Consider the following 15,051-nt stretch of genomic DNA (forward strand, 5'->3'; position numbering starts at 1 on the left):
CCTACATGCTTTGTACTACTAATGTTTTTCTTACAATTTAAAGACTGCACATTTTTATCTGCAACTGACAATTTAGTAATGTAAATGTTTTTGCACTGTGACTATACAGTAACATACAGACTCTAAAGGTTCTTTTTTCTTTATATGGTTTTGCCCTAACTATTTAGCATAAAACAACTGTACTGGAGCAAAACTGTTACAGGAAAAGCTTATGCACGTTGTTCCTTGCAAGCTTACAATCAAGGTTATAAGTCATTGCAAAACAATGATGTTCTACACATAATGGAATATATACAGAATAAAAACGTGTTTTTCCTGAGTAATGGTAGTATAGTCTATTTACCTGTGTTTAAAATCTTTTGTGGCTGTCCACAAATTATATGTTATGTCATTGTACTCTCTGAGAAATGTTTTGATTACCTAAAACTTTTACAGCTTTTGGTTATCTTGTTCTCATATGATGACAATATTAATAATGTACAAACACAACTTAAATCTATAAATAATATTGATAGCTCTCAATCTGCATTGCTCTGTTCTTATCTTGCCTTTTAATCCAGTTAGTTAAATGTATTCAAGGTTTCTTTTGTAAATAAAAAATGGGTCTTTTTTTCAAATTGTGGTAAATAATTTCTAGGATGCCATAAAATATTTCCGACTGGCAAAGGCACTTCAATTGTCACTTGTTGCCAAGTGTTTCTAGGGATGCTTGAACTGTAACTGAAAGTCAGGTCATGCATGACCTAATTTAAGCAAACCTGAAGTGGGATAAACCATTCTTGAACCATATGGCAGGTACCAACATGTTCATGGGCCTATTCAGCACCCAAGGTACTCCAAACTTCAGGAAGTTTTAGTATGTAAAAATAAACCTAGCTTACCTAATTTAAACACTGATCCAGCCCTACTTAGCATGAATATTGTCCCATAGCTGTAAGAGGCAGCCTAACTAGCCAAATATTAATTTTAAGAAATGGGGTGCAGCCAGGCTCTGTACCAGGCAAGATGAGTTGATATTTACATACCGGCGCACTTATGGTCCTGAATGGGACTAAATACCTGACAATCGGTTATACAGAGGAGCCTGCTATATGGTGCCAGTGGTGATGTATTATTTTTTTTTGCTATTTTAATGTATGTCTGAACAGTCACAACATAATAAATACATCTATGTTACAAGGACTGTGTGTTAGACCTTTATAAATTCTTGTAGTAATCTTTTTACATCTGACTCATGTTGTCAAAATCTGGGCAGATAAAATATTCTTCAGTATTTATAAAACGTTATCAATTTATTAATTAGCTCCTGCAGGCTTTGGTTGCTTGCTATGTTACATCAAAGTACATAGTTACTTGCTATGGTATTCCATAGATCTCTTGGAAGTTGTAGGCAATATTAAAAGTGCACATAGAATTTAGTAGGTTGTCAGAGGTTCAGACATAATCTGATTACCATCAGGGTACAATATATTTAGTGTGCTGCAGAATTAAGCCTGAATTATGGTCTTACATGTTTATACGAGTTGAAATAACAAAGACAGTAATGGGGAGCAAGAGAGAGGACATCAGTGCTGGTTTTGGGAGGAGAAGTAATGAACAGGACAAATTTACTAAACTTTCACAATACTTGTTTGTCCTGGTATCAGCCAGCATTGGCAGACACCTAGAGACATGGCGCTGTCATGTTAGATCAGCAGGATTTAAAAAATTACAATTAAGGGCGCCTTAACTATAAATTCTGTATCATCAGCTTTATTATATATTTGTGCTCAAAAGTTTGCATACCCTGGCAGAAATCATGAAATATTGGCATTGATATTGTAAATGTATTTATTTATTTATTTATTTTATTGTACATTCACATCAGTCCCCAACAGGGGCGGACTGACAACTGGAGCCCCCGGGCAATAGGGGATCATGGGGCCCCTGTGTCCTTGCCCAAACTCAAAAAAGCCTATGAAAAAGGTACCAGGAGCATCTCATGGGGCCCCCTACTGACCCCGGGCCCTCAGGCAGTGCCCGAGTTACCAAATGGTCAGTCCGCCCCTGGTCCCTAACCCTCAAGGGGCGTACAATCTAAGGTCCCTAACTTACATTAACACACACTAGGGCCAATTTAGACAGGAGCCAATTAACCTACCAGCATGTCTCTGGAGTGTGGGAGGAAACCCATACAGACACAGGGAGAACAAGCAAACTCCAGGCAGGTGGGGCCGTGGTTGGGATTTGAACCAACAGCCCTAGTACTGCCAGGCAGAAGTGCTAACCATTTAGCCACTGTGCTGCCCAATATGACAGATCATGCAAAAAAACTGTCTTTTAGTTAATGATAGTGATCCTTAACTAAAGTGAAGCCGTTTATAGGGAAGCCATTTATTATCACATAGTTGTTTGGCTCCTTTTTAAAGGATATAAGGATAACAGAAATAACCCAAATGACCCTGATTAAAGTTTACATACCCTGAAATGTCTGGCCTTGGTACAGACACAGAAGGTGACATACGGGTTAAAATGGCAATTAAAGATTTGTCACATCTGTGGCTTTTTAAATTGCAATTAGTGTCAGTGTATAAATAGTCAATGAGCTTGTTAGCTCTCACATGGATGCACTGAGCAGGCTAGATACTGAGCCATGGGAAGCAGAAAAGAACTGGCAAAAGGCCTATGTAACACGGCAATGAAACTTTATAAAGATGGAAAAAAGATATCAAAAGATATCCAAAACCTTGAATATGCCAGTCAGTACTGTTCAATCACTTATTAAGAAGTGGAAAATTCAGGGATCTCTTGATGCCAAGCCAAGGTCAGGTATACCAAGAATGATACCAGCCACAACTGCCAGAAGAATTGTTCAGGATACAAAGAAAAACCCACAAGTAACCGCAGGAGAAAAAGACTGGAAAAAGACTGTATGGCTGTTTCAAGGAGCACAATTCGATGATACTTGAACAAAAATAAGCTGCATGGTCAAGTTGCCAGAAACAAGCCTTTACTGCACCAATGCCACAAAGAAGCCTGGTTACAATATGCCTGACAACACCTTGACATGTCTCATAGCTTCTGGCACACTGTAATCTGGAGTGACAAGACTAAAATGGAGCTTTATGGTCACAACCTATGTTTGGAGAGTGGTCAACAGTGACAAGAATACCATCCCCACTGTGAAGCATGGTGTTGGCTCACTGATGTTTTGGGGTGTGTGAGCTCTAAAGGCATAGGGAATCTTGAGAAAATTGATAGCAAGATGATATGTTATCAGAAAATACTAGCAGACAATTTGAATTCTTCTGCACGAAAGCTGCACATGTCCCATCTTGGACTTTCCAGCACGACCATGAAACCAAGCACAAGGCCATATTGTCCCTCCAGTGGTTACAGCAGAAAAAGGTGAAGGCTTTGGAGTGGCCCTCACAGTCTCCTGACCTTTATATCATCAAGCCACTCTGGAGAGATCTCAAACATGCGGTTCATATCCCAGGGACCAATATAAAAGTAAATAGGATTTCCATAAATGGAGACTGCATTAAAATCTCCCATAAATCCTTATTTTTCTCTAAATGAATTAAAACTGAAAATATAAAGTTTTGTCTGGAGTTCCATTTGAACTAACCAGTAAAACAACATGGGTAGCTACCTGCCTAATAGGATTTTTGTATTCACTGTAAAATCATTTTTTGGAGTCCATTGAGGAATCCAGGAAGTTTTTTAGAGAAATGTACACTGGTAGAAAAAAACTGTTAGCCAGCACAGGATAACCCTGCCCAGAACCAGCATATTCCAGTTTTGTTGCAAGGTAATACCAAAAGCATGAACATAAACAGAGAAGGGTCGAATTGTACCCACAATGAACTCAAATAAAAGGTGAGTACATAGGAGCTCTTAACCTTCGGGTGATCCAAAAGCAATCCAACTGAGAGGTGGACAACACAGCAAACAAAAGTTAATAGGCCCAAGAAAACAGGGGTCTACTTTCAGCTGTAAGATCCACCTGAAGGACCTTACACCCTAAACTGGCATCAGTTGATGTTGAAATGTACACCTGGTTACACTTAGAGAATATGGGAACATAAGATCAGGTGGCAGCATTGCAAGTGTGGGAAACTGTTGTTTTAGAAATGCTGAAAAGCCCCAGAAGCACTCACAGATCCAGTATGCCTTGAAATGAAAGTGTAGAAACAGATACTTGACACCATAAGCTTGGATAATGGTCTTCGACAACAAGTGTCTTACATGCAGCACAGAGAGGGTACAGGGGCATAAACATTATGTAGTGTTACAAAAATTCCCATCTTCCCACAAGACCCCTTTACACCCCACAGGGAATAAACTGCTTTTCTGTGTTTTGTTTTATACTTTTAATTTTGTCTGTGTTAATAGAGAAGTTTTCGTGTGCCATTGATCACCTTCTCCTTTGTTTGAATTATTTTTCTTGAGTATTTACAAATTCCCCCATTTCGGTTGAGTCCACAACTAGTCCTTTTTCTGGTAATTTCTGATTTTCATAAGCTACAACCTTTAATATTCACAGAGAATGGTGTGAAATACAAAGTATCAGTAAATAGTGACTGGTGTAGGAAAGATTGTTGTTCAATTGCCCCTTAATGAAAGAATAAAGTGCATGTTAAGCCAGAACTTTATGTTTTTGAATAGAATAGGTGCTTATGCATACAGTATGTGGCCTTTATGAGACATGGGTACTAGCTCACTCCTATTGTAAGAAATCACATAGGTGCATGTGCCTTGTGTATTTACACATACAGTACATACTGCAGAGGCTGCCTGTATGTGACCATGGAGGGTTTTAGGCAGTGCAGTTGAGTGCAGCAAACATGTACAGCATTGTATAGAAATATTCAGACGTGTAATAGTTTTGTAAAAGAACCGAAAGTAGATGACATGATTTAATACTTAGTTATGCTGTGTGACATTGCCTATCATCAGAAGAAAACAATATACTAGAAAGTCAACTTTTCTATCTAGTTTATAAATCTGCTGTTCAGAATGATATAGTCATTGTAAGCATTTTGCTTCATAGAGCATAAAGAATTTTAATGAAAGTGATCATGACAGCCAACAAGAACCCACTCGATGACTGTATTATACAGGTTTACACAAATTTCACAGAACATTTTTCTAATCCATACCTTTCAGGAAACATTAGATTACAATAATGTTTTTGTTTCATGCTTTGCACTTTCAGAGGGCTTGTACAAAATGGCTGTGAGACTAGATTGGATTGGGGGATATAGCCTATTGAAACTCTGCAATGTGTGCACATGACCCTGGCCACCCATTGTTGGGCTAAGAAAACATTTTCTGGGTTGTATATTATTGCCCAGTCACTATTTTTCCCTCTGAGATTTGACCTGCATATAGGGTGTTTGCATAGTACAAATAAATGCACAGTTGGCTTACACAAGTACATATGTTTATGCACTGACCATTCTAAAGAACTATTAGATGGTGGCTTGGAATACTCCATATGCTATTTTGAACACCTGAAGGCTTCCTATGCATACATTGATATTCAGAGATGTAACTGACTTAAGTGATGTAACTGATGTGAGCTATATAGAGTTTAATTCATAATTAACACAGTCAAGCAGTAGAGATTCTTGCGATTGCACATAAAGACTTTACAACATTTTATAAAATCTCTGTGCATTTAATAAAAAAAAAAACATCTTCAATCATATATGTGCCTCATTGCATATTAATATTGGTAAGAATTCACAGTTGCTCCTGACAGGTTAGTAACCCAAAGTTCTTGTTAAATCTGTCTGTGTATAAGGAATTGTGTGTGAAAATGAGAGGAGCCTTGATAGACCCCTATGCTCCAACATCATTTTCTACATCCAAAACACTGATGACACCCACTTTCCCAGGAATGCTAAACTCTTTTATAATGAGTGATGGGGACCCGTGAAAATAAAATTGAATATGCAACAGAGGAAACAAAGGAAATACAACAGGATAGAAACAGAAAATTTCATCAGGGACAAAAATAAGATAGACTAGAAAAAAAAAATCCTCTGACATGGAAGTGAAAAATATGAAAGGTGAAGCTGATAGGGCTCCTCAAGAAAGTGATTTTTGTTTTATTCAGAATGAGTCTAGTATATAATTAGTTTCATGGACACATTGGGGGGGATTTATTAAAACTGGAGCATGCAAAATCTGGTGTAGCTCTGCAGAGAAACCAATCCACTTCCAGGTTTTATTGTCAACATTTAATTGAACAAGCTGAAGTTAGAAGCTGATTGGCTACCATGCACAGCTCCACCAGATTCTGAGTGCTTCAGCGTTAGTAAATCTCCCCCCAAAGTATCTTAATGCTTCCACAATACATTGGTTCTTATGTAAAGGTTAAAAAGAAATCTGTATTTCAAGCTACGCCTTTTTTAAGAAACAAACTTGGCACTCTTGAAAATGTGCTAGCACATGGAAAGAGAAATATGATTGATTGATTGATTGATTGGTTGGTTGAGTGATTGATAGATCACTTTACTGATAAATGTGGGTTACTTTACTGGGCACATTGCTTTTAACAAAGCACAAACAGTGCTTACACTACAAGAGTTTGTTCAAAACAAGCAAATGTCAATAGTACAGTTTAGGTATTCTTTTACATAAACAACCAAGTATTGTTATTTTTTTTAAACATGCAATTAATATCTTCTTGAAATTTTGATCAAGTGGCCGCTTAAAATTATATAATCATATAAATATGGATCAGTAAAGCCAAATCTCCAAAATAAATAATTCATATATTGAAAATAAATGAGTTGTGGACCAAACTTTCTTACTAATTAGCTTGGGAGTCAGACCTGGGTGAGGTTATAGAGGAGGATATATGGTCCCAATGGTTGACCGGGGAATTATCAACACTTCCCAAGTGGAGGTGAACTACAAAGTGTTGTCCTGCTGGTATCTTGTACTGGCACAACTGGCTAGAATCTACCCTTATGCCTCGCCCCTTTGTTTCAAGGGGTGCGTGCAGGAGGGTTCTATGCTCCATGTCTGGTGGTCCTACCCAAAGGTCCAGCGGTTCTGGATTTAGATATGTAATCTCCTTTACTCGGTGATGTCACAGATCGCAAAGATTTTCCAGCTAATGGACTACAATCTATGTACCTGCAACCTGAGCGATTGTTACTGGGTCGGGTTAATTACGCAACTGTACCTGCAACCTGAGTGTTTGTTACTGGGTCAGGTTAATTACGCAACCAACCCTCCACACTGCCACCACCTCCTTTTTGTACAGAGATACCTCCTTTTGGTACAGAGTTATAACACTATAATGATTGAAATAATCGTCTGTATAAAACGGTCCGCAGGCTGGTTATACAGAGGTTTAAACAAACAGTAGCGTCTCTTCAAAGGCAGGGATTCATAAATTGCAATTAAGAACTATAGAAACAGTTCAACACTTTCAGAAAGAGAGATTTATTACTAAAAGGGTCAAACAGGTGCAATAAAATATTTACAGAGAAGATGTAACTAAGATATATATATAAATATACAGAGAACCATAGCACAGTAAAGAGATATCAGAGAGAGGTGAAAGGGTAAAGTACTTGCCAAAGTCCTGGGTTTAGCAGATCCAAGTCAGAGCAGGAAGGTGCTTTGACTCCCCTAGGTTATGATGGAAAAATGGGAGAATTCTTCAACTCAACCCCCTTAGGCTTGACAGCCTGCTTTAAAGTTTCCCAGCAGGGGGTGGTTCTGAATAAAAAGACCAATCCCCTGTTGAGGGAGGGATCATCAGGCAGAATCCTAAACTGGAGCCAACATCTTTCCTAATTCATATTCTGGTCCATAACTTTCCAGCTGCACAAGTGACATTCCACCCGCGGGTATTTTATTATGCAGACAAGTCTGAGGATTATCTAGTTATGAATTATGAAATTATATGTTGCACGGTTCATGAGTTCTATGTTTCGGCTCCCCTGATGATCCGAGATAATTCGACTGACCCATCAAACTGTTCGCCTGCTCCTAGCCAATCTGACGGGATGTCTGGTTTTTATGTAAGTCTCTCATATTCCAAGATATGAAACATAGGGGAAAAATTGATCTTTTAAAAATATTATCTGGTGTGGGCTTCTTGAGAATGCCTTGAACTCCGGGGAAGGCTCAGTTATCTTTTTACGGGGCGTGAAATTACACAGGTTCTCAGGACAGTGGAACTCCAGCTCTCCTGAGGGGGGCTTTGTAGCTCTGTGCTCCCTGCTGCTCTAGCCTGCCAGTGACCAACAACCAAGTGTCACGGTGGCTGAACAGAGAGGAAGGGGGAGGATGAAGGAAAAAGATATTTCAGGACAGTTAATGTCTTCACCAAGATGGAGGTTAAAGCCAAAATGGTTGAACCGCATCCATCTGTGATGTGCGCGTTTGCGACAGGTGACTGTGTTGAATGTCCCCAAAAATGTTAAATCAGCATTATTTACTGGCCTGTCGGATGAAATCACCAGGCATCTTAGAACCCTCACCTTTTCAGTGGCCAAAATTGCTATAACGTGAGTATGAAATTCCCCTTTGATCAATCTTACACTAGTCAAACAAAACATGTCTTGGATTATGATTAATGAAAAGTTGGCCAGTGTCCTTCATGACAAACAACTAAGGTTTGAAAAAGTTTGGAACCCCTGGATCAGATATTTCCAATCTCCTTAGTGGACAGGGGTCAGATGTATGGGATGCAAGGATTCGCTTCTTACTTCTGCTCTTTCTTCTTATTTTTTTCTCTTCTTTTCTTCTTTCTCCTCTCCCTTTGAGTTTCTCTACCAATTTCTTATGGAGGCTTTGGTGTGGGCTTTAGAGCCCTTCCTAGCCTGGATTATACAGTATATAGAAGCATGTTGCTCTCATGTGTGGCACCAGGCATTTTGCCCGGTTGTATAGTATTTGTTTTCATAGTCTTTCTGGAATAGCACACGCATTGTTTGTCTACTTTTTGCCTTTTGATGTTGTGACTTCTAACTGTTCACAGCATATAGACTGCCCGAACCACTGCTCCCTGTGTTTTTTGTACTCTACCAACCCACCCTTAAGGGTACAGTTGGTTGAAGACCACCATTCTTATACTGCTTAGATGATTTACAATCAACGTGATATGGTTATGTTACTGTTTAATATGACACCATCAAATTACTTTTAATTGCAAATATCTGTAATTAAAGAAATTTGAACACAGTATTAAATAAAAATTATTGGAAAAGAAAATAAATTAGTAACCAATTGCCTAGATAGGTCAAATACTGTTAATAATTTCCAATTAATACATTATAAATGTCTGCAAAGGTCATGTGCATTTTAAAATACAACATATAAAGCCAGCTGAAGAAAGTATATTGCTATAGGACAAAGTTCAAAATATATTCCTCCCAAAATCAAGGTGTGGAAATTTGTAGTCTGAGTACCCATACTCTTGAGCCTCATTTTAGTTATCGTGATTTAACCAATCCACTTTTGGTCTTTTATAATACTTATTATGAAAGGATGAGATAATGATTAGAACATTGAAATTATAGTGCTAGAATCTTCCAAAGCACACATTCTAGTTCAATAATGTGTCTCTATGAGAAGCACTAAAAGAGAAGATCAGGAAGGAAAAACTAAACATTCATACTCCCCTAAATGGCTGCAGCACTGATCCCAGCTGTAGCTGTCCCCCGCTGCCTCTAAGACCAAGAACTGAGCGATCAAAGACCACTTATTGCTCAATTTTTGGTCCTCAGCTTGCAGAGAGATGGTGGTGACAGTCTGCTTTGCCCCTCCAGCGTTCACTGGAGTGCTGTACTGTGGAAGTGGCAAGAGCATCTAGCTCAGGCCCTCAGTGATCCGCTGAGAGGCTGAGTCAGCCGGTCCAGGCATCTGGGTGGATCCTCCATCCAGAGCCTGGAGCGGCTTGCACAGTCATATGAGGAGGAGCCAGGAGCACCTGCGAGGGGCCCCAGATTAGGAGGTTTAGAGCCACTCTGTGCAATTCTATTGCAAAGAGCAGGTAAGTATATTATGTTTTAAAATAAATGTTTGACTTTGCAATCACTTTAAGTTTATACTAGACTCACTAGAGTGAGATATTGAGGGAGGTTTGTATTAAATGAATAGACTACAGGAAGATTGGGGTTATAGATGACTCTTGCAGGATTATATGCAACCTGTGTAATAAATCTGCTGATCTTTTATAAGGCACTTTTAGGGAAAAAGTACACTGATTTAATTTGCATAGCATTTGCTTGCAAAAAAAAAAACTAAAAAAACAAATATGAAATACTTTTACACACAAAATATTGCCTTTGAAAGCTCAAACAGTAGATGGTATTATGGTAGAACCAGTATACATGTAAGGAGTCTAATATGATGTTTCTCTCATAGTTCAAATTTGTAGCATGCACTCATAGGTGAAAGGCTAATTGTTATTTCCATCCCCCCCCCCCCTTGTTTCTCCATATCATCATTACCATCATCATCATTTGCCCTTCCCTGAAATCTGCTAATTGCTTGTGATTGCAGCAAATTACACAGTAGTTTAGCAAAAAATGAGCTGGTCAACTAATTGCTTTAGACTGAGATGACCTACAAAGTATATTGCTGTGTAGTGCCTGATACCCATCTCAGATTAGAAGATAACGGCCTAGCCCTTAAATCCAAGTCCTTCCCTTTTTGCTGTAAAAGCAAAATCCATTTTAATGATGTCAATACCCATTGTTTTTCTTGCTGTAGTTTAAGCGCACGCCAGCTATCATCCTTTTACTGCAAATACAATCTGGATTTGTAGAAATTTTTTTAACAAATTTGTCTTCAAAGTGGAAAAAACAAATCCTTCCTTTTAGTTAAGCTACAATCACAGTTCTATCAGATGTATATACATTTATATATGCCATTGTCAAAGCATGCAAAGATGCAATGTACAGTAACTTGAGCTTTTGTGATCGCAAAAAAAGGTAACAGCAAATTGTTTATTAATATTATTATCAATCCTTTCCTTCTTTGTAGATAAGACATTTAGGGCCAGATTTACTAAAGGGAAATGCACAGGGACAGAAATAAATCACTATAAAGATTTTCTTTGCAGATGCCTGCACACCTAGCAAACATGATAGGTCTGGTAAGGCATGTGATCTTTTTTTTTTTTTTGTAAATTCTCTTTTTAATGGTTTTATATAAATAACATAACTGTTAGATGAATAGCATTTATAAGAACATAAGATAGAAACAAATGATTAACAATGGTACAGTATGTGTTTGCAAAGAAGAAAAGTATAAAGAGAAAGACTACACAGATAATAAAGTACATATGTACTGTGTACATTCCTTAACATTTTTGAAATGCATTATGAAAATATCACAGTCAATGTGACAAATTGCCAATATGGGTGTAATGAAATGTAATGTATTAAAATACCAATATACTGAAAAGAAGATTCACTGTACCTATATTCAAATATTGGTTTTAAAACTCTGTAATAAAAAAATACCTTTTGCTAATATGAGCTGGAATCTTGGGCTGCAATGTAGAATTTTGATACGTACAAAGTAAAGTGTATACTTATAAAATGAGTATATTGCAGTGTCCCTTTAGAACTGAATATCACAATGAGGCTGTTTTTGTGGGTTATATACACATACTTTACTGTGTGTAGCATTAAGAAATATACGTGTTTAGTGTGTGTTTAAAAAAAAAAGGAGCAGCTCCAAAAAAACTGTACACCATGGTGTCAGTACAGATAAGGTAGTGTATGTACAGATAGCACAGTAGCAAATAGTAGTAGTATGCATATCTGCACTGCAATACATCCACAAAATCATGGCATGTACTATGGATTTTTTAAGTGTTTTTGGAGAATAGCTCATTTTGATTCTGGGTTTACCACCACACACTTGTACGCTCAGACAACAAAGTGCATATTGCTAAATTAAAACACATTTGCTAGTGAATTAAAGGTATGTACACACAATGGTATGTCATAGCTGCACATATGCACACATTGGGCAGCACAGTGGCTAAATGGGTAGCACTTGCGCCTGGCAGTACTAGGGTTGTTGGTTCAAATCCCAGCCACGGCACCTCCAGCCTAGAGTTTGCATGTTCTCCCTGTGCCTGCGTAGGTTTCCTCCAGGTACTCCAGTTTCCTCCCACACTCCAAAGACATGGTGGTAGGTTAATTGGATCCTGTCTAAATTAGCCCTAGTATGTGTATGTATGAATGTGAGTTAGGGACCTTAGATTGTACGCCCCTTGAGGGTTAGGGACTGATGTGAATGTACAATACATATGGAAAGCGCTGCATAAATTGACGGCGCTATATAAGTACCTGGAATAAATAAATAATAAATAAATTTATTTATGCATTGCATGGGCAAAGTAAATACTTTGATAGTGCACTTGGCTATTCAGCCTTGTTTGTGGGTACATTAATGCAAGTGTTTTCTCATATTCTTTAGTAAATTAGGCAATTCATCAATAAAGAAGTATATGAATAAATGTACACAAAAATAAATTTGAGAACTCTGATGTTTAGTAAAATAACAAACTGCAAGCCATGATTTTGCACAAATCGCAAGATGTGTAATATAAAACAATGCATACTGGCTTTGTATGAAAGTAGCAAAGCCTCGCATTGCTGATCTCTGTAAAAAAATCTATTCTGTCAGCAGTGATAAACTCCATACACCAGTAAAGGCAAAAAGCGTCAGAAGGAGGATGTGGGTGGAGTGTCTCTGTCACTGCTATTGGAGGAAAGTTTTGTACGCAAGGAATTAGAGGTATGCAGCTTCACTACTTTCATATGCAGAGAGTGTGAGGAGGTGACAGAATCCAGAGGCTAGGGAAGAGAGGCATAGTACCTCAGAGCAGTTTCATAGATGTGCGAGTGGCTTTCTTAATGGGCAGTACTAATATAGATTTTCCCTCAGGACTGTTTAAGGATTACATGAAAATGTATAAAGCTGGCTTTAGATTAGGAGTAGTGACTAGATGGGTTACAGTGGGGAAAATAATTATTTGATCCCCAGCAGATTTTGTAAGTTTGCCCACTTACAAAGAAATGAAGGGTCTATAATTTTTATCATTGGTGTACTTTAAATGATAGAGACGGAATATCAACCAAAAATCCAGGAAAAACACATGATATAAATGTTATAAATTGAGATGCAATTCAGTGAGTAAAATAAGTATTTGATCCCCAAGCAAAACATGGTTTAGTACTTGGTGGAGAAACCCCTGTTGGCAAGCAGAGAGGTAAGACGTTTCTTGTAGTTGGTTACCAGGTTTGCACACACCTCAGGAGGGATTTAGGTATGCTCTTCTTTACAGATCTTCTCTAAATCCTTAAGGTTTCTTGGCTGTCACTTGGCAACTCATAGTTTCAGCTCCCTTCATACATTTTCTATAGGATTAAGGTCTGAAGACTGGTTAGGCCACTCCATGACCTTAATGTGCTTCTTCTTGAGCCACTCCTTTGTTGCCTTGCCGGTATGTTTTTGGTCATTGTCACGTTGGAAGACCCATCCATTCCGTGTTCTGGCTGATAGAAGAAGGTTCTCATCCAAGATTTTACAATACATGGCCCCATCCATTGTCCTCTCAATGCGGCAAAATAGGCCTGTTTTTCTTCCTCCAAGCACGGCGAGTCGAGATAAAGCCAAAGAGCTCAATTTTAGTCTCATCTGACCACAGCACTTTCTCCCAATCCTTCTCTAAATCATTTAGATGTTCATTGGCAAACTTCAGACAAGCCTGTACCTGTGCCTTCTTAAGGAGGAGGACCTTTCAGGTGCTGCAGGATTTCAATCCATGGCGGTGTATTGTGATACCAGTGGCTTGTTTGGTGACTGTGGTCCCAACTGGCTTGAGATCATTCACAAGCTCCTCCCATGTGATTCTGGTCTGATCCCTCACTTTTCTCATGATCATCCTTACCCCATGAGGCAAAGTCTTGCATGGAGCTCCAGACCAAGTGCGATTGATGGAGTGATTATTTGCAATTAACAGTTGTTTCCTTCTCACCAAGCTTCTTGCTGATGGTCTTGTAGCCCATAGCCTTGTGCAGGTCTACAATCTTGTCCCTAATGTCCTTAGACTTCTCTTTGGTCTTGCCCATGGTGGTGCCCAAGAAAGAGATTCTGTAGACAGGTGTCTTTTATACACATACTGCAACGAGTTGTTGTTAGGAGCACCTTCATAAATTGACAGGACTAATCTGTATACCACATGAGCACATAGCCAGTGTGTGGGAGCCAGAATTATTGTTGGTTGGTAGGGGATCAAATACTTATTCTACTCACTGAACTGCAACTCAATTTATAACATTTGTATCGTGTTTTTCTGGATTTTTGGTTGATATTCTGTCTCTATCATTTAAAATACACCTATGATAAAATTATAAACCCTTAATTTCTTTGTAAGTAGGCAAACTTACAAAATCTGCAGGGGATCAAATAATTATTTTCCACACTGTATATATTGATATTAATTATATTTCATGCTTTTAAATCATGAGCAATTTGTCAGGGTAGCTGCACATAAGCATAAGTTTCTTTTTTTCTGTAAATATCCATTACTTAAAACAGCCTGAATGATGTGGACAACCTTCTTGATCCCCTACAGTCTGGCTTGCGCCCACAACATTCCACTGAAACTGCCCTACTAATGACCTACTAACTGCTAAAACCAATGGCTATTACTCCATACTTATACTCCTAGACCTTTCCACTGCATTTGACACAGTCAGCCACCCGCTCCTTCTCAGTAAACTCCACTCCACTGGCCTCCGTGACTCTGCTCTCTCCTGGTTCTCCTCTTACCTTTCTCAGCGAACTTTCAACATCACATACAACTCCTCCTCCACTCCTCTCCCTCTTTCCGTTGAGGTGCACCAAGGCTCTGTCCTTGGCCCCCTCCTTTTCTCTCTCTACACCTCCTCCCTGGGCCAATTGAAAACCTCCCACGGCTTCCAATACCATCTCTATGTTGATGACACCAAGATCTATCTCTCCACTACCCAAGCTCACCCTCTCAATCTCCTCCCGTATCACAAATCTACT

Source organism: Staurois parvus, unplaced genomic scaffold (assembly GCF_062004578.1).
Source record: "Staurois parvus isolate SC_StPar_1 unplaced genomic scaffold, SC_StPar_1.0 ptg000701l, whole genome shotgun sequence".
NCBI lineage: Eukaryota > Metazoa > Chordata > Amphibia > Anura > Ranidae > Staurois > Staurois parvus.